The 23,601-nt window shown below is 45.8% G+C and overlaps 1 protein-coding gene across 5 annotated transcripts in view; it reads right to left on the bottom strand.

The window, feature by feature from the left end:
- Positions 1-23,601, bottom strand: part of TP53INP2 (tumor protein p53 inducible nuclear protein 2) — a 340,314-nt gene that overhangs the window by 155,545 nt on the left and 161,168 nt on the right. The window contains exon 1 of one of the 5 annotated variants that reach the window (XM_068264220.1): positions 5,747-5,833. The exons of the other annotated variants lie outside the window; for them this stretch is intronic. The gene's annotated coding sequence lies outside the window, so the exon portion shown is untranslated. Of the gene's footprint in view, positions 1-5,746; positions 5,834-23,601 lie in introns of those variants that run through there. 5 annotated transcript variants of the gene reach the window in all.

The raw sequence follows: 23,601 nt of genomic DNA, 5'->3' as shown, positions 1-23,601 counted from the left end.
GGCAGCTTTACCTGGCTACCTACCTAACTGCCCTACCTATACTGATGGTGAAACATTCTTGGTGCTGTGCGATCATTCCAAATCAATAGGGGGGGGGCATCCTCACAAGTTTGCCTGAGGCAGCAAAAAGTCTAGAACCGGCCCTGATTACACAGGCAGCTCACCACACATGCCCAGCTACACCGTGAAGGTGAGTACACCCCTCCAAACTTGTCGTCCGACTTGTCATCTGAACGACAAGTTGGACTTGTGTACATGCTGTTGAGCAGCAGGTTTGCCTGATCCACTCAGAGGATTCGTTGGAACAACCGTCGTTCAAATGACTGTTCGGTCCGTACGTGTGTACAAATAACTTCTAGTCGTTTGTCCAACTAATAAAAGTTCAGTCAACAAGTCTTTGAACAGTCTTTTAATCCAGTTCATTGTCCATTAAGTTGGTTAAACAACATGTAAATTAGGCAAATTAGCATATCAGCCGCTTTTTTGGTCAGTGTGTACAGGACGTTTGATCGACTTGTCGTTTGAACTTCAAGTCATTCAAATGACCAGTTTAGACGACAATCAGGTGTAAAGTTGGATGTGTGTACGCACCTTTAAAGGACACCACAAGTGAGAGGGATATGGAGGCTACCATACTTAATTATTTTTAAACAATGCAAGTTGCCTGGCTGTTCTGCTGACCCTCTGCAACTAGTCTAGCTGATCCTAGTTCCTCTAGTACTTTTAGCCATAGACCCTGAACAAGCATGCAGAGCAGATGTTTGACTGAAGTCAGACTGGATTAGCTGCATGCTTGTTTCAGGTGTGTGATTCAGACACTGCTGATGCATGAATGGATTCCAGGCCAAGTAAATATACATATGGCAGCCTCCATATCCTTCTCACTTCAGGTGTCCTTTAAATATTGGAGCTAGTAGTGAACCAATTTTCTTTCTACCCAATAATGTATCCATCTGGAGCTGGGTGTTTTTTTTGTTGGGCAATATTTTCATCACTGCCATCAGATCATCCTTCATCTTCATTAAAGGCTCATTTAGTTCAATTTGGCGTTCTGTATGTATTTAACTATCTTGTATGAAAGTCGCTCTTCCAACAGCTTTGCATACCAAAGGAACTTTAAAGAGGAATTCCAGTGAAAATAATGTAATACAAAAAGTGCTTCATTTTTTCAATAATTATGTATAAATGTTTTAGTCAGTGTTTGCCTATTGTAAAATCTTTCCTCGCCTTGATTTTCATTCTGACATTTATCACATGGTGACATTTTTACTACTGGCAAGTGATGTCAGTGGAAGGAGAAGCTGCTTGCTTTTTGACAGTTGGAAACAGCTGTTATTTCCCACAATGCAACAAGGTTCCCACAGTGTGATGTCAGAACCATGGTCCTGACATCACACTGTGGGAGGGGTTTCACCACAATATCAGCCATACAGACCCCCCTGATGATCCGTTTGTGAAAATGAAAAGATTTCTCATGGGAAAGGGGGTATCAGCTACTGATTGGGATGACGTTCAATTCTTGGTTACGGTTTCTCTTTAACAAAGGTTAGAACTTCATACCAATCAGTAGCTGATACCCCCTTTCCCACAAGAAATCTTTACCTTTTCTCAAATAGATCATCAGGGGGTCTGTATGGCTGATATTGTGGCGAAACCCCTTCCACAGTGTGATGTTATGACCATAATCCTGACAGTTTGCTATTTGTGCCTTGTTGCACTGTGGGAAATAATGGCTTTTTCCAACGGCCGAGCAACCAGTATCTCCCTCTGCATACAACCCTCAGTAAACAGATCACCTGGCAGAACTAATCAGGGAGACAAAAGATTTTAAACGGGGCAAACACTGACTAAATAATCTATAAATTAATATTGTAAAAAATAAGCAATTTTATTCATTATGTTATTTTAACTACAGGTTCTCTTTAAAGGGAACCTAAACTAAGAAGGATGTGGATTTTTCCTTATAAAATAATACCAGTTGCCTGGCTCTCCTGCTGATCCTGTGTCTCTAATACTTTCAGCCACAGCCCCTGAACAAGCATGGAGATCAGGTGCTCTGACTGAAGTCAGACTGGATTAGCTGCATGCTTGTTTCAGGTGTGTGATTCAGCCACCACTGCAGCTAAAGAGATCAGTTGGACTGCCAGGAAACTGGTATTGTTTAAAAGGAAACATCCATAGCTGTCTCAGTTTAGGTACCCTTTAAGGTTGTTTAATTGGGCAAAATAAAAGTCCATGACAATCTTCTAACCTTAGATTCCCCTCTTGCCTTGTTCTACGGAAAGTGTGCCTTATGTCTGAGCTCTCTTGCTATAAATCGATTGCATTTATGATTGTATTGAAATAGTTTGCTTTCATACCTTAGCAAGTTATTACATTTCTTTTTATTCAATATTTCAAGCAGCTGAATCCATTTTACTGCCGGGTCTTTAATGTTCTGTCCTTTGTGAAAAGGTTTGTGCTTTTGATCTCTCTACCTGCTTTTGAATCTCGGCTGCCTGTACTCATTGAAGCCTCGACCCCATCTGAATCATCACAGCTCTTAGGACACTTTTGTGTGATGCTCACACCCTCATAGGCTTCACCAGCCATCTCTCAGGAATATTGTGTATTCTGCTGTGCAGTACATGAGGACGTGAATAAAAGCCAATCTTCTCCTGAGGAATTTTACATTTGCAATGTGTCTATTGTATCGCCACCAGATTTTTTCTCCTTTTCAAAACATTTTAATTTGGTTGTTCGTCAATTACATTGATACACTTCCAGTATGGAGTACAGAACGTTTTACAAAACTCACGGTTTTCAAAAAAAAATATACGTATAAGGCACAAATATTGACATCTGTAAAAAGAATTTAAACCAATGAACAGTTGGAAAGTACAAAAGTGCCACAGCAGTCACATACTAACACAGGACTGCTGTTAACAAGAATATCAAAGTAAAACATATGTAACATAAGAACAGAGAAGAAATGATAGCAGGAAAAAAGGGCGCCGGTTGAGGGTGGATGAAAAGGGCGCCGCCATAGACTCTAATGCAATTATCATTAATACGGCGAAATAAACAGAAAAAAGGGCGCCGTGATAAATATCGTTAACAACATTAGAACATTACAGTTTTTGAAGTATGTTATCATTTTAGAAGCTTGCAACGTTAGGTCCCGTTCACATCAGCAAACATGGATGGCCGTGCGTTCGGAACGCAACACATACGAACGCACGCCATCTGCTTTTGTATCCGTTGCGTGGCTGATCCCATTCACTGAAAGTGAATGGGTCAGCCGCGCGTTTTGTGAAAAAATGCTTGCAGCATACGTTCCCGGACCGCACTGGTACAGAACGCATGCAGTGTGAACATCAGACAGTGCAGTCTATGCACTGTCAGATGCGGTGCGTGTCTGCCTCCCTCACGCGTTGATGAAATCCGGACGGCAACGCGTGCAATGTGAACGGGGCCTTATAGTTTTTGTCATATTATTTCTTTTGTATGTACAGATTTTACGTTATCAAAGATATTATCGTGTCTATGTGTAAAAGGGTGTTTCTGCAAAGGGAGTGGTTAGGGTTAGGCACCACCTGGGTGGCGGTTAGTTTTAGGCAACACCGGGGGTGTGGTGGTTAGGATAGACACCACCGGGGGGGGGGGGGGTTAGGGTTAGGCAACACCGGGGGGGTTAGGCACCAACGGGGGGGGGGGGGGTAATTAGGGTTAGACACCACCGGGGGGTGGTTATGGTTAGGCACCACCGGGGGGGAAGGAGTTAGACACCACCAGGAGAATGGTTCGTTTTAGGCACCACCAGGGGAGGGTTCTGTCTGAGAGTAGGGTTGGGGTAAGCTGTATTGTTCAATTACGTAAAGATTTTTAACGTTAATATCTTTTCATTATTATTTCCCCTCTGTTTTTACACCGGTATTTATCATTAACCAAGTTTGACAACGATGTTTATTGTTATCAGATTTCGTTATCCACTGGCACCATTTCGTTATCCAGCCGGGACCTTTTTCACGGCGCCCTTTCTTCATGCACGCAAAGAAATGCCATTAATGTTATTTTTAAATCTACTTTGAGTGTCTGTTTTTTTTTATACAGTAGCTCTAATTTTTTAACTCTAGATCCAATTCTACACTGCAATCATTTTATAGTTAATGTGCTAGGTGATTTCTATTCTTAAAGTAAACCAGAGCTGACGACCTATGAAAAATCGATACTTACCCAGGGCTTCCTCCAGCACCATAAGCACATGTGTGTTCCTCGACGTCCTCCCGCGGTCTGCCGTTCAGCCACGATCAGCCCCGGTAACTTGCTCAGTCGCGTCAGTCTGGGTCTACTGCACATGCGCGGGATGTCCGTGCATGTGCAGTAGACCCAGACTGGACCCAACTGAGCCAGTTACCTGGGCTGATCGCAGCTGAACGGCAGACCGCGGGGGGACGGCGAGGGACACACATGTGCTTATGGGGTTGGAGGAAGCCCCGAGTAAGTATCGATTTTTCATAGGTCGTCAGCTCTGGTACACTTTAAAGAACGTTTGTTTTGTGTTAGTGAGTTGGTTATCCCATAGTTCCCATTTTGACTCAAATTGAAGTATTGAACCGTTTAGTGAAGCGTATGTTCGTATAGAAAGTTAGTATTTACTATCTGAGTGATCTCAGTGAGCGTAGGACAGTTCAGATCTCTCCAATGCCTGGCTATTTCTATTTTAGTTGCCAGCAATATTGTTGGTTACAGAATTAAAGGAAACCAGAGATTAAGTAAATTAAAAGATTTATACATCGCTCCCACACCGCCGTCATCAGTCTTCTCCAGCTCCTGTACTGGGTCCCATAACTTCGGCATGTCGCGGCCAGTCTGCGCAAGCGCAGTGCGCTCTCTACATCTTCTCCGCCGGAGAGAGACAGAGAGAGCGCACTGGAGACCAGGAGCCAAATGGTGCAGAATCGTGTAAGATTCGGAAAAGCAAAATGCTAAGGATGTATATACTCACAAAGGTGGGGTTGCAGATGCTTGCAACCACCGTCAGAGCAGGCAGGTAATAAACCGCTTGGTTTTCAATGTCTGTAACAAGAACTGGGTGGTCGCATTCCCAATGTTCTTTAGGACAAACTAAAATCCTATCACCTTTAAAGAGGTATGACATTGACCAACTTTATGTGCTCCAATACCTTTTTTCAATAAACTGGTCCAAATTCTTCAAGAGAGGTAAGATTACTTCACTGTTTATAACATCAACAGCTTTATTAGCTTATTTTTTATGCATTGGGCACCTTCATCCCTGTTTTAAGTATGGTGGTGGGAGTATCGTGGTTCGGGGTTGCATGAGTGTTGCCTCCACTGGGGTGCTACAGTTCATTGAGGGAACCATGAATGCCAACATGCACTGTGACATACTGAAGTAGACCATGATTCCAACATGATAAAAACCCAAATATACATCCAACACGACCACTGCCTTGCTAAAGAAACTGATAGTAAAGGTGCTGGACTGGCCAAGCATGTCTCTAGACCTTAAACTCTATTGAGCATCTGTGGGGCATCCTGAAATGGAACATGGACGAGTGCCAGGTCTCTAATATTCACCAGTTCGTCATGGACGAGTGGAAGAGGATTTCAGTGGCAACCTGTGAAGCTTTAGTGAACTCCACGCCCAAGAGAGTTAAGGCAGTGCTGAAAAACAATGGTGGGTACACAAAGTATTAACACATTGGGCAGAATGTTGACATCCTTCGCTTAGGGGTGTACTCACTTTTGTTGCCAGCGGTTTAGACATTTATAGCTGTATGCAGTGGTGTAACTACGAATCACTGGGCCCCCCTGCAAAACTTTGGTTGGGCCCCCCCTGCGAAAGATAAAAACGGACAGCAGTGAAGCACTGCACACATTTTCTCTATCAATTACATTAGCTTCTGGGATAAAATGTGCATGTACTCACACATACAGACACACATGGTGTACAGAAAACTGACAGATGAGTGTGCTCCCAGCCTTAGCTTATTATACTCGCTCTGTCCATCTCTAATGGAGCAAAACTGGCTCTGCAGACTTCTCCAGCACCACTACAGTACACAGCACTTGGGGAGGGGTATTGAGGTTGGGGGCAGAGCAGCGCTGTACACAAGATGTGCTGCACGCTGAATAGGGACTGTCTACAAATGTTTGTCTACAAAACTTTGTATAATTCCTTATAAGCGGCTTAGCAGATGCAGTCATTAGAACAATTGTGCAGACAGCAGAACGTTTTTTTCTCTCTGTGCCCTTAGTTGTCAGTCTCTCAGGACAGGGGAAAGAACCCCCCCACGGCCCGTTGTGGCTTCTGGGCCCCCCTGCGGCTGCATCCCTTGCCGGGGTATTGCTACACCCCTGGCTGTATGTTGAGTTATTTTCATGCATCAGCAAATTTACACTGCTATACAAGCTGTACACCGACTACCCTACATTATATCAAAGTGTTATATCTTTAGTGTTGCCTCATGAACAAATATATTATAGAATAATTGCAAACAATTTAGAGGTGTACACACTTTTGTGAAATACGGTAGGTCCCTGTGAGTGAGTGATGAATTAATTCAAACAAAATAAAGCAAAAAATAAAAACAAATAAAATAAATCCACAATTATAAATTTAAACCTAGAAAAATAATGTCTCAACCAGCAATAGAAAGTGTTCTAATATAAATGTTCTAATATAAATTATATGATACACCTCTGACAGGAATGCATTTTTAACAAAAAAGAAAAAAAAGAAAGCAGTAAGACACTACAAGAAGAAAACTAAAATACAAACTAAATTAAAATGTAATAAAAAAACGTAAATAAATATTTCACAATATTTCAGCCATAGCAACACATACAGTAATAAACGCCCTTTCAAGCCCGCCACCAACACACCACCAGACAAAAAGCACTGAGACAGAATAAAAGAACACAGACAATCATATAAATAACTTGTTACTGCCGGCAGCAATGCATTACAAAAAGGGCTTAAAAGAAACAAAAGAACAAAGCTAGAATATGAACAAAACAAAACAGCAATCTGTTATAAAACACAGCAATAAAACACTATAATATAATACCCCATACAATATACACAATGTAAAGTATTATAACTTACATCTCAGACAGCAATAAAGCATAATAAAATAAGTCACCGGCCTCCTTCCCTACAGCCATACATTTCAAAACAGCAAAACAATCATATAAACTAACACAAAGCAGTATCCCCGGCAATACATCACATTTTAAATGAACCCACCAGATAGTTATAAGACATATCCCCAACCAGCAGGATAACACAAAATAATGCTGCTTGCCTCGAGATATAATAAAATAATCCCCAGTCAGCATCACAGGAAAAATTACCCATCAGCAACAGAACATTGAAAAATACTGCAGGGAGTGATTTATAAGGAATTATCAGCAGCAGCAGGACTAGTGATGATTGTAAACAGCGAATTACGATTACGTGAAATTTCGTGTACATTTTTGCAATTACATCCATACGTAATTACAAATTGTTAATTCAATTGTGTATAAACATTTGTAATTTTGCGTCATTTTTGCGTAATTCGTGCCGACTGTAGTGGTGAATAGCAAAGCCCGCATACATTGTCATCAATTGCTACGTATGTTAAAGAGGAACTCCAGCCTAAACAAACATACTGTCATTAAGTTACATTAGTTATGTTAATTAAAATAGACGGGTAATATAATCTCTTACCCACCCTGTTTTAAAAGAACAGGCAAATGTTTGATTTCATGATGGCAGACATCTTTTTGGTTGAAAGGAGGTGACAGGGAGCATGAGACACAGTTCGAACTGTCCTGTGTGCTGATCACCCCTCTCAGTTGCAAGGCAACGTGAATGACAACATAGGAAATCCCATCATGCTTTGCACAGCATCAGGGAAAACAAAGCCCGGGCAGTTTTCTTTGATGGGTGGAGCTTAGCTAAAAATGCAGCTAAAAATGATGCTTTGGTAAGAAACACAAAGTTCTGATGCTGTGAAACTGTTAAAGGAACACCAAGCCTTTTTAGTTCTGCTGAGTAGATTTTTAGTCCGGAGGTTCACTTTAAAGAGAGTCTGAAGCGAGAATAAATCTCGCTTCAGACCTCATATATAGCAGGGGCATGTGTGCCCCTGCTAAAACGCCACTATCGCGCCGCTAAATGGGGGTCCCTTCACCCCCAAATCCCCTCGGTGCAGCGGGGGAGCGCTTCCTGGTTGGGGCAGGGCTAACCGCCGCAGCCCTGCCCCATGCGCGTCTGTCAGCGCGTATCTCCGCCTCTCCCCGCCCCTCTCAGTCTTCCTTCACTGAGAGGGGCGGGGGAGAGGCGGCGACGCTCTGCTGATAGACGCGACTGGAGGCAGGGCTGCAGCCGTTAGTCCTGCCTCCAGGAGCGACCAAGTGTTGCAGTGGGGGGTTTGGGGGTGAAAGGACCCCCGTTTAGCGGCGCGATAGCGGCGGTTTAGCAGGGGCACACATGCCCCTGCTAACTATGAGCTCTGAAGCGAGATTTATTCTCGCTTCAGAGTGTCTTTAAGGAGTATAGTAGGTACAAGTAAAACATTTTTTTTTCAAAAAGACCTTGTAGATTTTGAGAAAATCGATTCTAAAAATGCAAAGGAAAAATGGTTTTAAATGGCCCATTTCGTGCCCCTGAAGGGACTCCCCTCGGCCCAAGAACTAGCCGATTTATTCATCACCCATATCTTCCGTTTGCATGGCATTCCGGAAGGTGTAAGATCCTTCCATGTATCCCTACTTAAACCTGCAGTTCATGTAGGTCTTCCTCCTCCTCCTCCTGTGATGATAGATGATCGACCTGAATATGAAGTCGAGAAGGTTTTAGACTCTCGGGTAGTACAAAGTTCAGTACAGTATCTTGTGCATTGGAAAGGGTACGGCATTGAGGAAAGACAATGGGTACCAGGGACGCGCATGCATGCCGATGAGTTAAAAAGGGAGTTTCACACTTTGCACCCAGAAAAACCTGGAAGGAGCTGTCCGGAGTCCACTCCTCGGGGGGGGGGGGGGGGTACTGTAAGAAAACGCGGAAGAGCCGCCGCCATGAGCCAGCGGCAGGCGGCTCCTTCCACGCATACGGGCCCCACACACGGAGAGGCAGCCGCCTCCTCTCAGCATGAGGCGGCTGTCTCCATGCAGGGATCTACGGAGCGCGGAGAAACCGCTCATGCCCCCACCGCGGAGGTACCACGGAGCGGGGCTGGTGGGGCTGGGACACGTAGTCCCTCTAGATTTCGAGGGTTTTTGGGCTAGCCAGGGGTAGTCAGCTGACCAGGCTGGTCAGCTGACTCTGGCTCCTCTCCTCATTGGTCCAGCACTTAGGGAGGTGCTGGAGAGGCAAGTGTGTATATATACTGCTGCTTGTTCACTTGCTCTTTGTCTGGCGCTGCGATCACATATGTGGGAGCACCCAGATCCGTAGTCAGATCCGCAAGTGTGCCGGGACCAGCTGGAGCTGTAATCCTACACTTAGCTAGATTCTGTTGATAGCTAAAGTACTAGTTTGATTGTGATTATCTGTTATGACTCTTTTGCCTGCCTGACTCTCCTCTTGAACTTTGACTCTGTACCTCGATATATCTGATACCCTGTTGCCGAACCCTGCCTGTACTTAGACTCCGCCTTTGCCTCCTGACTCTGTACCTCGATATATCTGATACCCTGTTGCCGAACCCTGCCTGTACTTAGACTCCGCCTTTGCCTCCTGACTCTGTACCTCGATATATCTGATACCCTGTTGCCGAACCCTGCCTGTACTTAGTCTCCGCCTCTGCCTCCTGATCCTGTACTTTATCTGTCCGTGTGTGTACGACCTAGCTTGTCCGACCTCGAGAACCGACCTTATTGTTAGAGGCGGTTCCCCGTCCTGTTAGTGGCACTTCCTCCAGAGTGTCACTTTCAGACAAACCTTCCTACGCTTTCAGCCCGACTCCTCCCGCCTTGGAGAGCTCAGGTCTTCGGAAGGAATCTGTGTAGTACTCCTTACTACGCTGAGGCCTAGTCCTCTAAGTGTTACTGTTACACCAAACACTACACTCTACTCAGGTGAACAGAGGTTAGCTAGTATATCGGATTATCGGTGATACTGCAGATCACTTATAATCTGGTATATTTCTGTATTCCCAGTGATACTGCAGATCACCGTTAATCAGATCCTCTCTGTGCTTCACCGATCGTTACACATTATACTGTTTATGTACAGCCTGGGTCATATAAGTTAGAGTATTGTCTTGGAAATTGAATCAGCGTTGCAACAATCGCTACAGCAGTGCCCATTTTGGTGTTAAACATTATGATCCAGCCCATTCTTAAAGCAGCAGAGCCAGCCATACTATGCCAGGAAAAAAAGGTAGTGAGAGGAGTAGGTATGGGAGAGGATAGTGTTAGGTGTAGGTAAGGGGGAAGGATAGTGTTTGGTGTAGGTATAGAGGAAGTGTTAGGCATAGATATGAGGGAGGTTAGTGTTAGGTATATGTGGTGGTGGTGGTGGTGGTGGGGGGGGGCTTGTTAGATGTTAGGCATAGGTGGTGGGGGTTAGTGTTAGGTGTAGGTATGGGAGGAGGTAAGTGTTAGGTGTAGGTAGGGGAGAGCCAGACAGGTTAGTGTTAGGTGAAGGTATTGGGTTAGGTTAGTGTTAGGCATAGGTGGTGGGGGCTAGTATTAGGTGTAGGTATGAGGGAAGGTAAGTGTTAGGTGTAGGTAGGGGAGAGCCAGACAGGTTAGTGTTAGGTGAAGGTATTGGGTTAGGTTAGTGTTAGGCATATGTAGGGTACTTGGTTAGTGTTAGTGTAAAGGTGGGTAAGAGTCTAAGAGTGGGGTGGGGGTACCTCAATCAGCAATGCAGAGTATCGTGCAAGCGGAAGCCGTGCTGCGTTCTTCCACCCTCTCCACTGCCGAAGTCCACTGATGCGTCCTGCTGTCACCGGTCAGTTCTCTTCCTAGTGCCCAGCATGTCTTCCAGCATCATGTGATTACACGAGTGCAGGAAGAGATGGGGGAGATGCATCGGAGGACTCCGGCATGCAGCGCAGGTAAGAAAACAGGCATTGGCTTTCACTCACACGATGCTCTACATTCATTGCTCTAGCTGGAGACACAGGTGGCTGCACAGGGGGACTCCGGTGTTACCCCCTGCCAGGGTCCGCTCCTGTCGCCACCCCTTTAGCTCCCCACTGCTGGAATAACAGCGCTAACAGAGTAACGGGTAATGCTCTCATGGCAACTGGTAAAATTGCAGTGCGCTACCTGTGCACAACAAAATTACCAGCCTGTCATGTATCAGGCCTATTATATTTTGCAGAAAACGAACTACTGAATATACACCTTGGAAACATTCTCAGAAGAACACAGTTTCATTACTTTTTTTCCTCTTGATCACAGTCTGTCGGAAGCCCTTGTGACAACTTAGATTGTTCCTTTGCTGGATCATTTACAGGAGATGGTAATTTAGCATTGTTAACTGCTGAGCGATTTCACTTAGAGGAAACTCAGCAGCACTGAATGCTTGCCATGACAATGGCCGAGTCCTTGCAGAAAAAAATGTAACAATTACAGCTTTTCTTTAACCAACATTCTAACCGGTCAAAAGTTTCTATTCACACACCCACATGGGTTTAAATCAAGCCGTTCCACCCTCTGTGGCTCTATACCAGATTTAAAGGAAACCTGAGACAAAAGTAATCTCAGGTTTTATACTTACCTTGGGCTTCCTCCAGCCCCCTTGAGGCCGCTTGGTCCCTCGCCGTCTCCCCGGGCTGTTCCTACTGGATGGCTTGGTACTCTGGTAAGTATAAAACAAGATACAACTTTCTGCTCAGCTACACTTTAAAGTGCATCGCCGGTCACAGAACTGAGCATGTAAAGGCTTCAGTATCACAAGGCTGAAATAAAATAGCCATTTAGGACATTCAATTGTTCTAACTACAGGTCCTATGCTGTGTCTTCAGATACCAAACTATATCTGGCACAACAGGAACATGTCAGGAAATGCTGCACCCTTGATGCAACTCTTGTAAGCAATTCATCTCCTTTGACTGTAATTGTGTAGAAGGGTTAGGGTTTGTGATACTTCCCATGGGTCCTCTGCACCGCCGTCCATTCGGGTCTCTGTACACTAGAAATGCCTGCATACCAATCCCAGAGCTCCATCAGAAGCATCGGCTACAACTGGTTTGCAAGAAAACAATGGGAATTGTCCCACCACAGGGGAGATTCTTGTTGGTTCACTGAGTAGCTGGCCAATGAAAATCCTCCCTGCTGCTCAGGAAGGATTCCAATCGCTCTTTTGCAAACCAATGGGAGCCAGATGCCCTACTGGAGCTGGCACCCAAATGGATGGTGGCAGCGGTTGCAGAGGAATGTGGCAACAGGTACCGAGTGGGTGGCAACTAGAAAATAGAGCAGAAAAGTGGATAAAAAAAGAATGCACAGTGTAACAAAACTAATCTGTTTCAATGGAAAACAAATCCGTTTTTACAGGATCAGTTTTTAGTCATCTATACCTATGATTGATTGGATGATCTAGTAAAGGGGTTGTAAGGATTTCATAAATCATAGATATAAGAGGAGGTTGAGGGTGGCCTTGAGCACATAACTGCACAAAGGAATTTGGGTTATGAAATGACGATGAGCCATGAAGTGAATGGACATCGGCCCCGATCCAATTCACTTTTTCTCCAAGTTGTCTCCTAGGTGATATTTTCACATATCAATAAAATGCCCTTTAGGGCCACCAGGAAGCAAGAAAATATTCCAAATTATTTTGACAGCACTTTTTCACCTACTTTTTGGGTAGTTTTTCAATTGCAGAGTGCTGAAAAGTCATTTAAACTGTTGCTATCGATTGTACAACCATCCACCCAACCACACAAGCCTGGGTGTCTCCCTGGACTCCGTGCTCTCTTTCAACCCCCACATCCAAACCATCGATAGGGCCTGCAATTTTCATTTACGCAACATCTCCAAGATCTGGCCCTTCCTGACCCCGGACACTGCCAACTCCTTGCCCATGCCCCCATCATCTCCCGCTGGGACTACTGCAACACCCTCCTGTCAGGCCTCTCTCAGAACCACATCACCCCCCTACAATCCATCATGAATGCAGCAGTCTGACTAATCTACTCCTCCCACCGCTCTATCTCCATGACTCCTCTCTGCAAATCCCTTCTCTGGCTTTCAATCCGCTCCGGGATCAGCTTCAAACTCCTATATTTGGCCTGACCTACATCTCTGAACTGGTCAGCAGAGACACACCTGGTCACCCACTTTGCTCCTCCAACAACCTCCTCCTAACCACCGCACGCATCTCGCACTCCCATGCACGACTACAGGATTTCACTAGAGCTGCCCCCATCCTGTGGAACTCTCTCCCACTGCCCACCAGGCTTGCTCCCTCCTTCAACACCTTCAAACAAGCCCTCAAAACTCACTTCTTCAAGGAGGCCTACCCCACCTCCCCGCTGCCTTAACTCTCTCTGCCGAGAACCTCTCAATGCAGCCCCCCTCCTTTCATGTCACCACCCCCTCCCTCTAGATTGTAAGGCTTTGGCAGGGCCCTCTCTCCTTGTGTATCATACTTGATAGTGCACTCCACCCAGAATAATGTGAACTTGTATTATTGGGACTACAGCTCCAGTGTATGATCTGGCATTGTATTACTACCTGTGTTGTGTTGTGTATCTTATTGCTTATTACTTGTATTGTGTTGTCGGTCACCCCTTTTATTATCGTCTGTAATCTTATGTATTGTACAGCACTGCATAATATGTTGGCACTATATAAATCTAATAAATAATAATAATAAAAAGAAGAAAAATCAACTCCTAGGAGAAAAAGTGAATTGGATTGGGCTCATAGTGTCTAATCTGTTGTATTATAAAAGGGCGATTAGCTTGTACCTAGATTTAATTTGTGCCAATGAAAGTAACATTCTGTTCTGGGGATCAATAAGATGTCTAAGTTGAAAGGCTTTTTCCCTGGTCACCCCGCCCGCCATGTAACAACACATCTGCGCTGCACCGGAGGCCCTCCAACCCCTTTATAGCAATAGAACGCATTGTCAGCCTATAGGCTGACTATGTGTCCAGGCCTGGATATACATCACAGGAGTCTATAGGCACAGATGTCCTGGCATCCTAGACTTCACCCTCCATGAACCTACAAACATCTGCCGAACCGCAATGCAAGTGTGCTGGCTGGCTCAGCTGTCATTTCTCTCTTAGTTCCCCTGCCCGTCATAGTGCCCTACATGTGCCCCTTAATATTAGGTAGCCAGAGCTATCCTCAGTATTAGGTCGCTAGAGTTGTCCCTTAATATTAGGTAGGTAGAGGAACCACAACATTAAGTAGCTAGTGATGCCCCATCAATGGAATGCCAAGAGAAGGTAAAATAACCTCTCATGTATACTCCACTCAGGACTCTGCATAGGTAAGGCAAGAGGGGGGCACTAGGGGAGGGAGCCGCCTATCCATCCTCAAGCGCCTGTAAGCACATGCCTACAGTGCCTAATGGTAAATCCAGCCCTGTATGTGTCTGTACAGCCTTAGCCCAGCAATGGTGCTCGAGGGATCGGGTCTTAATCTCCGGTGGGCGACATTCATCATGCTTTAAAGAGGAACCGTAACCAAGGATGGAAGTTGGAACTTCATCCCAATCAGTAGCCGATATCACATTTCCCACAAGAAATCTTTACTTTTTTTCAAACAGATCATCAGAGGGGTCTGTATGGCTGAAATTGTGGTGAAACACCTCCCACAGTGTGATGTCAGCACCTAGGTACTGACATCACACTGTGGGAGCCTTGTTGCATTGTGGGAAATAACAGTTGATTGCCAAAAAAAGCAGTATCTCCTTCCACAGACATCACCTGCTGCCAGCAGTAAAGATGTCACCATGTGATAAATGTCTCAATGTAAATCAGGAAGAGGAAAGATTTTACAATCACTGACTACACTGACTAAATCATTTATAAATAATCAATTTAACAACTAAGCACTTTTTTAAATTCCGTTATTTTCACTGCAGTTCGTCTTTAACCACTTCAGGACCAGAGGCTTACACCCCCCTAGTGACCAGGCCATTTTTCTCAATACAGCGCTGTGCAGCTTGGTCAGGTTGCTGCACAGCCCCACAACTCACCACACAAATGAATTTTGCCTCCTTTTGTTGTCCTTAATAGGACACTCTGCTGGAGGTCTCTGATCGCTGCTGCAAACTTTTTTTTTTGTTATGAGAAAAGGGAGGCTTTTCCCTCCCTCTCTCCCCCCTGTGCCGTCCTAATCACAATAGGACGGCGATCGGCACTCATCTCTGCCTCTCATAGGCATCAGCCTATGAGAGGGCTTCATTCCCCAGCCAATCCGGGGGACAGCCGAGTGTCTGCCGTACATCGCTACAGGAGATTGCAGCTCTGCAAAAAGGTAAACAAAGGGGAATTATTTCCCCTTTCGCCGGAAAACAGCCTGCTAGCAGGCTAATTGGTAGGGAGCGATCTCGCATGTGCGCACGCGTTCCCTGCTAAACTGCAGCTCCAGGACTTGACGGCAATCAGCGTTAGGCTGTCCTGGGGCTGCCGCCGTGGTTCTCTCTAAATACACAGAGGGTGCATTTGTCTGTGTTTTCCTTGTGTCCTGAGCAAGAGTTCAGGTCCACTTTAAGGGAATCTATTAACAAGATTGTACATCTTGTATTATCGCCAGCTAGACTGACTTGATCTTTATTAATTAAGTTAGGGAGCAAGCATGATGGCCTAATGGCTAAAGGATGACACTGAGAAAAGAATGCTAAAATTGAGGAGGACACGTTCCAAAGATATAATAGCATTAATTAGGTTAACTAAAGGGCTTAGTATATTCTAAAAGGTTTTATAATAAATATAGCGGAGGACATCTGGTCCAGGGGTTTATGTAAAGGTTACTTAAAGGTCTAGAGAAAGGCTGAGATGCCACTTTTTAAAGGTCAACTGTATACATTATGAGAAATTTAAACTAGAATTCAGGGCAAACATATCCTCTTCTTCTTGCTGAAAAGAATGTTCATGTACATATCTACAAAAACAGTTTCTTGAGTAAGTGCTCTGACCCACCGTGTTTTTTATTTTAAAGTTTAACCATCCTCCAGGTGTGCCTTAAAGAGAATCTGTATTGTTAAAATCGCACAAAAGTAAACATACCAGTGTGTTAGGGGACATCTCCTATTACCCTCTGTCACAATTTTGCCGCTCCCCGCCGCATTAAAAGTAGTCAAAAACAGTTTTAAAAAGTTTGTTTATAAACAAACAAAATGGCCACCAAAACAGGAAGTAGATTGATGTACAATATGTCCACACATAGAAAATACATCCATACACAAGCAGGCTGTATACAGCTTTCCTTTTGAATCTCAAAAGATCATTTGTGTGTTTACCTTCTGTCCCCTTCTTCTCTCATGCACTGAACATTACAGGCTTCCTGCAGACAGCTCTGCCTGTGCCTGTTTGTAATTCCTCAGTATGTGTCAGCCAGCTACTTTCACAGCCTAACAGAGGAGGATTTTTATCCAGCTTTCTTCTATTACTGATAAGATAGCAGAGAAGCTGCTGGCTTATGTAAATAAAACACACACTGGAGTGTGCATAGAGGAACAGACCAGCACGGAAGAGTTGGCAGCCTTGCAGACACAGGCCGACAAGTCTGACAGGGGAAAGATACATTGATTTATTACAGAGACCGTGATAGTACAAAGTGCTGCAGTGAGCCAGAACACATTAGAATAGGTTTAGGAACTTGTAGGATGGTAGAAAAAACGTTGTAATTTTTGTTACAGAGTCACTTTAAAACCCTTCTGCCTGTCCTAGAGTAAACAGGACATGCCCATAAAAACTGATGAGCTAGTCGTCTTAGCAACGGACCTCACACATTTGTCCATTGTAACATCTCTGTATTCAACTTGTTTTCAATTGAACTTTTTTTTTTTTTATTGCCGCAAGGCAAAGGTGTCCAAACTTTTTAGACCAATGGCCATATCTCCGTTCTTGAGAGTGCTAGGGGGCCGAACTAGTGAGATTAAACACAATTTTTGCTGATTACTGTTGAGTAAAGTATGCCTGTGACATTTTGACAAATTAAACATTTCCATGGGAAACACCCATATACCATGTGCAGTTAGCAGGGCAGTTTCTAGGCTAAATTGCACCCAGGGCGAGGGTGTCAAAATTGCGCCCCATTCCCCCCCACCCCCGTGGACTTGTGAACCCTTACTCTTTAGGGAAAGTCACACAGCCGCAGGTCACAAGTAGATCTGCCTACTTACTAGTGACCAGCCGCTCATCCAGGAGGAAGCAGGGACCAGGAAAACACACAGAAGAAGAGAGCCCGGAAAGCTGACTCCTCCATGGGCGCGGCGCACTGACAGCCTGCAGTACCGCTACAGGACATCAGGTGTCATTAGGGTTGCCAGGTCGGCTGATGGAGAAAACCGGACAGGGGGTGGAGTTAGGGGCGGAGTCAGAAGCGCACTTTTATGTAGAGTGGGGCTAAGCAATGGGCTTTTTAAAAAATGTTTTTTACAGTATTTATATCGCACTGACATCTTCTGCAGCACATTACAGAGTACATAGCCATGTCACTAACTGTCCTCACCAGTACATGCACATAAGAGACCACTTTTCACCAGTAAATGCACATAATAAGAGACCGCTTTTCACCAGTAAATGCACATAATAAGAGACAGAGCAGAAAACTATTACAAAACTGGAAAACTATGCAAATAATGCAATAGTTGCCCCCAGCATAGGTTAGATAGGTAGGTGCCCCCAGTATAGGTCATTTAGGTAGGTGTCTCCAATATAGGTAGCCAGTATAGTTGTCACCTGTATAGGCTAGCTAGGTAGGTAGGTGCCCCCAATACAGGTTAGATAAGTGCCCCCAGTATAGGTTAGATAAATAGATGCCCCCCCCCCCAGTATAGGTTAGATAGGTAGCTGCACCCCAGTATAGGTTAGATAGGTAGGTGCCCCTCAGTATACGTTAGATAGGTAGGTGCCCCCCAGTATAGGTTAGATTAGGTAGCTGCCCCCCCCTTCCAGTATAGGCTAGATTAGACAGGTGCCCCCCAGTATAGGTTAGATAGGTAGCTGCCCCCCCCGCATAGGTTAGATTAGGTAGGTGCCCCCCAGTATAGGTTAGATAGGTAGCTGCCCCCCAGTGTAAGTTAGATAGGTAGCTGCCCCCCAGTGTAGGTTAGATTAGGTAGGTGCCCCCCAGCGTAGGTTAGATTAGGTAGATGCCCCCCAGGATAGGTTAGATAGGTAGCTGCCCCCCAGCGTAGGTTAGATTAGGTAGGTGCCCCCCAGGATAGGTTAGATAGGTAGCTGCCCCCCAGCGTAGGTTAGATTAGGTAGGTGCCCCCCAGGATAGGTTAGATAGGTAGCTGCCCCCCAGCGTAGGTTAGATTAGGTAGGTGCCCCCCAGGATAGGTTAGATAGGTAGCTGCCCCCCAGCGTAGGTTAGATTAGGTAGGTGCCCCCAGGATAGGTTAGATAGGTAGCTGTCCCCCATAATGGAGGGGGGAGCCGGAGCCGCGGGGAGGGCAACCCGACCTCTCCATCCCTCTCCCGGGCCGCCCTCCGTGCTCCCCCCTCAGATGTATAGTGAGCAGCAGCAGCCAGGGAGGGAGCGCTGTATTCAACATACCTCCCTGGCTCCAAGCGCTGCTCTCTCGTCACCGGTCTTCTCCCATCTGCCTACACGCGTATACATACGCTGCTTCCGGCTAAACAGGAAGCAGCGTGTGTATAAGCGTGTATGCAGAGAGGAGAAGACCGGCGGCGAGAGAGCAGCGCTTGGAGCCAGGGAGGTATGTTGTATACAGCGCTCCCTCCCTGGCTGCTGGGGCTAGAAACGGGCATGGGCAAAAGGCATAAAACCGGACATCTTAATTGTCCGGTTTAACATGCCTTTTTGGACAGGACACAGCTGCCAAAAACCGGACTGTCCGGTCTAAAACCGGACACCTGGCAACCCTAGGTGTCATCACGCGGTGGTGATGTGATGATAACTTGATGTCGGATGAGTCAAGGAAGGAGCAGCCTAGGAGGAGCCTAGGAGGAGTCAAGGAAGGTGATCATGCTGGTAATCGTCTTCCATTTGGCTGAACTGCGCGTCATCAGCTCCCTAGTGGTTATGTCCTTCTGCCTGCGCCCCCCTTCTTCTATTTCCAGGCTGTGCCCAGGGCAGTAGCACTGCCCGAAACGCCCAAGAATAGGCCCTGGCAGTTAGCACAGTGGCAGCTTCTAATCAGTGGCTGCTACTGCTAGAGTGGTGGCTGACAACCTACAGGCGTGCAAAGAGGCAGGCAGAGCGGCACTGCAGCTATGGCCTGTGGGATGGATGTAATTAACACCACCACCAGAAAAGGCTCAGGCCGGTTTCACCCCACCAACCAGCGTTTTGGATGCGGTGCGATTGGCTGTTCGCACCGCAATGCTAAAAACAGGCTTTGTAGATACTGGCGGTAATGTAACTTTTGCAGGAAGCCAAACTATAAGTGAGGCTCTCTAGCGCTCACTTCCTGTGGCCGAAATATGATTTGGAAGTGTATAGAAAAAATACACTTCCGCGCTAAATAGTTTATATCCGCGGCGCCATTGACTTACATGACTTCCGGTCAGCGCACGTCATCACGGATGTTGACTCATTACGCTTTGATTCTTTCGCATCAGATGCGATACTTCCACTGCATCGCACCGCATCAAGTATGTAATGTCCCATAGACTTTTATTGCTTTAATGTTACCCTGCGGTAAAAAAAGGGTAACACAATGAAAACGCGCTAGTGATAAAGGGGCCCCAAAGAGCCGCATTTGGCCCTCAGGATGGACTTTGGACATGCCTGCCATACAGGGTTGGTTGTAGACTTTTCGCTGCCTGAGGCAAACTTGTGAGGATGGGTCGCCCTTCCACCCCCCTCGATTTGGAATGATCGCACAGAACCCAACAATTTACTCACAGCTTCATTTAATGTTCTCACGTGACATGCTGCAGCTCAACACAATAGCACACTGGCTGGCTGTGAGTCTGTGACAAACAAACTGCTCACCCTCAGCCACTCCGCTCCTCCACAGTTAGGACAGCAGTGCCACCCCCTTCCTTTCTGCAGTGCAAGTCAAATGAAACACTGCTGTTCTCCCCCTCCTCACTCACTGTCAGACTCCCCACACAGCACAACAAGCTGCTTTTCTCCAATGATGACCTCTTTAAATCGCTCTCCTCTCACTTCTCCTCCTACTCTGACTGCATGCTGTAAGTTTAAACACAGTACAAACACGCCGCCCCTGTAATCTCTGCACCTGATGCAAATGTTTCACCTTGCTTCATGAAAGAACCGGCCCTGCTGCCATAAGGTGTACATGAATAGCTCACAGCTTCTTACAAATTAAATTCAGGCTGGTTGGACGTGTTTTGTTTTACAACCTCAGTGACTCAACCCCACGATAACTTGGTGAATGCACAACAAGTCAAGTCAACAAGTCAAATGCAGACGTCACGGCTTTATAAATGAGCTCTTTGCTGTTTACTACTACATTTTGTTTGTTGCCTAGAGCTGCGTTTTAATTAACAAAGAGAATATAAATGTTACGCAGTATATCAGTCTAAACTGTGCCGATGGAACAAGCAGACTGAGTCACATCTCAGTTTAGGCGCTGTTTGATAAACAGTAGTCACTTGTTTACCATTTCCACGCACCGCCGCCACCTACTGCATCTATTTCATGTCCTGCGGAAGGAAATCTGCCTTTTGCTGATTAAATACATCATTTCATGTCCAATTGCTGATTATGTCCACTTTACTGGTAAAAATAAAATCTGTGTTCTTGGTGACATCACAAATCTTTTTTTAGTGACACTTACCTCAATGGCTCTAGAGTATGGTAAGGACACAAAGCAGGGATTCTGGGCATTAGGTCGGTGCATGCTTCAGTAGTACAATACACTGAAATGCAAATAGGGGCTATGGTGTGCCGGTCGTTTTTGTTTGGGCTCAGCCGCTTGGCTATCGTAGTTTGGCTACACTGTAGCTGAAGTCATATAGCGGTAGAGGTGGCACACAGAAAGGTTATTACTTTAGCTACATTGTAGCCAAACTGGTTCAGTGGTAGGGATGGCAGCAGGGGCGTAACTACAGGGGAGCAGCTCCTGTGACCGCATGGGGGGCCCAGAGCTGTAAGGGGGTCCCAACTACTACTTCCACCTACTACTTCACTCTCACTCTCTCATAGACAGGGAGAGTTTTTAACTGTGCTCCTGCCGCCACCATGCTCCCCTCCCCTTCCCCGACACTACTTCCAGGGCCGGCGCTACCATAGAGGCAAAGGGAGCAATTACCCTAGGGCCCCAGAGCCTGTAGGGGCCCCCAAGGTGTCTCCCCCCAACTTAAATGTTGTTCCCTGGTGCCCCTGCAGAGTCTTCAGCTGAGCCAGATGGTGTCAGCCCCTGCCTCAGGGTCCTTGTGTGGAAATTTGGCTTCAACAAAGGGTCCCTACTGCCGATTTTTGATAGGGGGGGTGTCTATTGGGGGCCCCGTGGTTAATCTTGCCCGGGGGCCCCATTGTTATTAGAACCGGCCCTGACTACTCCCTTGGCGGTCACCAGCTCTACGTGTCCCTAAAACCAGGGCTGATGATTTCCAATTGATTTCATGCTGAGATCTATTGGAAATCAGTGTGCAGTGTATGGACAGGTGATAGATCAATCAGTTCCAATCAGAGAGAGGGATCTATCCAATGGTTGATCTGGTGGCAGATTGAATAATGTGTGGCCATTGGCCACCTTTAGGATGTTTTGACGGGTGTAAGAAGTAAGAGAATTATGGAGGAAAAAGTTAGAACATTGAGTTTCCTTCACATACACACCTTTGTTAAAAGTATCCTGTCATTAGATGCATGATAGTGTATACAGAATACTGTAGTGTAGTAGTCATGCTACTTATGCACTTTGCTTCCTGTTGATGGTGATCATGCTGATACAATTCCACTGTGTGCCTTGTTCCATGAATTCACAGCTTATTGAACAAATAAACGAGGCAGCGCACCACTGGCTGCAGACTGAAACGCACGTTTGTTTGCTGGTCTGACAGCAGGGTGGGTGACCCTCAGAGGGAAGGCACCGGCCTATCTGGGACAATTTCCACTATGTGGATATTCCTGCAGATACTCATTGTTTTATGGTAATTTACAGTTTATGTTGGGCTGTGATATGCATAAAACGTGATTAGGTGGATGAAACAGGGGAATCATACACAAGAAACACCCTAAATAAAGTACCAATAAAAATTTTTGAAAGAGGTTTGCCTCCATCCAAGGTTGCAAGGCCACACACTGGCCAAATGATGGACCCCAGAAAGAGAGGGATTTTCATAGCAATATGTCACAAGGTAAAACAAATGGCAAAACGATGGGGCTGGACTTTATTGCGTCTTGTGACAGTAAACTGTGGCTTAAAGGAAAACGGAGATGATGTAATAATCAGCTTTTATACTTACCTGGGGCTTCCTCCAGCCCCATGCCAGCCATGGGCTCCATCGCTGTTCTCCTGGGCCCCTCCGTGCCTCCAGTGTCCCCCGGTATATAGCTCAGTCGCAGTTCACTGCATGGCCGGCCCGGCCGTGACACACCCCCGTCGCCGCCAGTGTTCTGTGCCTGCGCAGCTAGTACTGTGCAGGTGGCAAACGGCCCAACACAACAAGGGTGTGGTGAACCACGACTGGCCGTGACCGAGCTATATGCCATTGCCGGGGGACAATAAGATGCTTATTATATCATCTCTGGTACACTTTAATAATCTACTTTCTTGGTACGGGATATTTTGTCTCTGACAGCTCAGTCTTGTTAAATTTACTGCCTAGGTTGTCATAGTACTGCAGTGTAATGTCAGTAAGTAAAGCTGGTAAACCTCAACAAGCAGTTTTCCCTGTACGTAATTCATATTAAGGCCCCAAAATAAACTATTACCCCCAGGCCAGATTTACCATAAGTTACTGTAGGCACGTGCCTACAGGCCCCTGATGAAGGAAAGTAGGCTAACTCCCCTCTCAGAGCGCCTCCCTCCCTACTTTTCTATGCAGAGTCCTGATAAGAGCGTATATGAGAGGTTACTCACCTGGGTCTCTGCATTCCACTGACGAGATCTCCCTTCAATCAGGGGCACCTCTAGCTACTTAATACTGAGTGTACCTCTGGTTACCTAATGCTAAGGGGCACCTGTTGCTACCTATGACTGGCAAGGAAAGTAAGAGAAGTGACAGCTGGGACAGCCAGCACACTTGCGGTGCGGTTGGGCGGGGGTTTGTAGGTTCATAGGAGGTGAAGTCTGGGGTGCCAGGACATCTGTGCCTATAGACTCCTGTGATGTAAATCTGGGCCTAATTACCCCTCCATTCCAATTCCCACTACAGATCAAATGGATCAGTTTAAAATGGCAAGTGTAAACGGATCCTATACCTAACATAAGATCCATTTCCATACACGTTCGTTTCAGCGTTCTGTGAAGCAGACAAACTTTTACAGTTTTCACAGCAAATATAAACCGGACCCAAATATCTA

This window comes from Hyperolius riggenbachi, chromosome 12 (assembly GCF_040937935.1).
Source record: "Hyperolius riggenbachi isolate aHypRig1 chromosome 12, aHypRig1.pri, whole genome shotgun sequence".
In the NCBI taxonomy this organism is placed as follows: domain Eukaryota; kingdom Metazoa; phylum Chordata; class Amphibia; order Anura; family Hyperoliidae; genus Hyperolius; species Hyperolius riggenbachi.
Note: the sequence above shows the minus strand (reverse complement) of the source record. Positions and strands in the feature narration are given on the sequence as shown.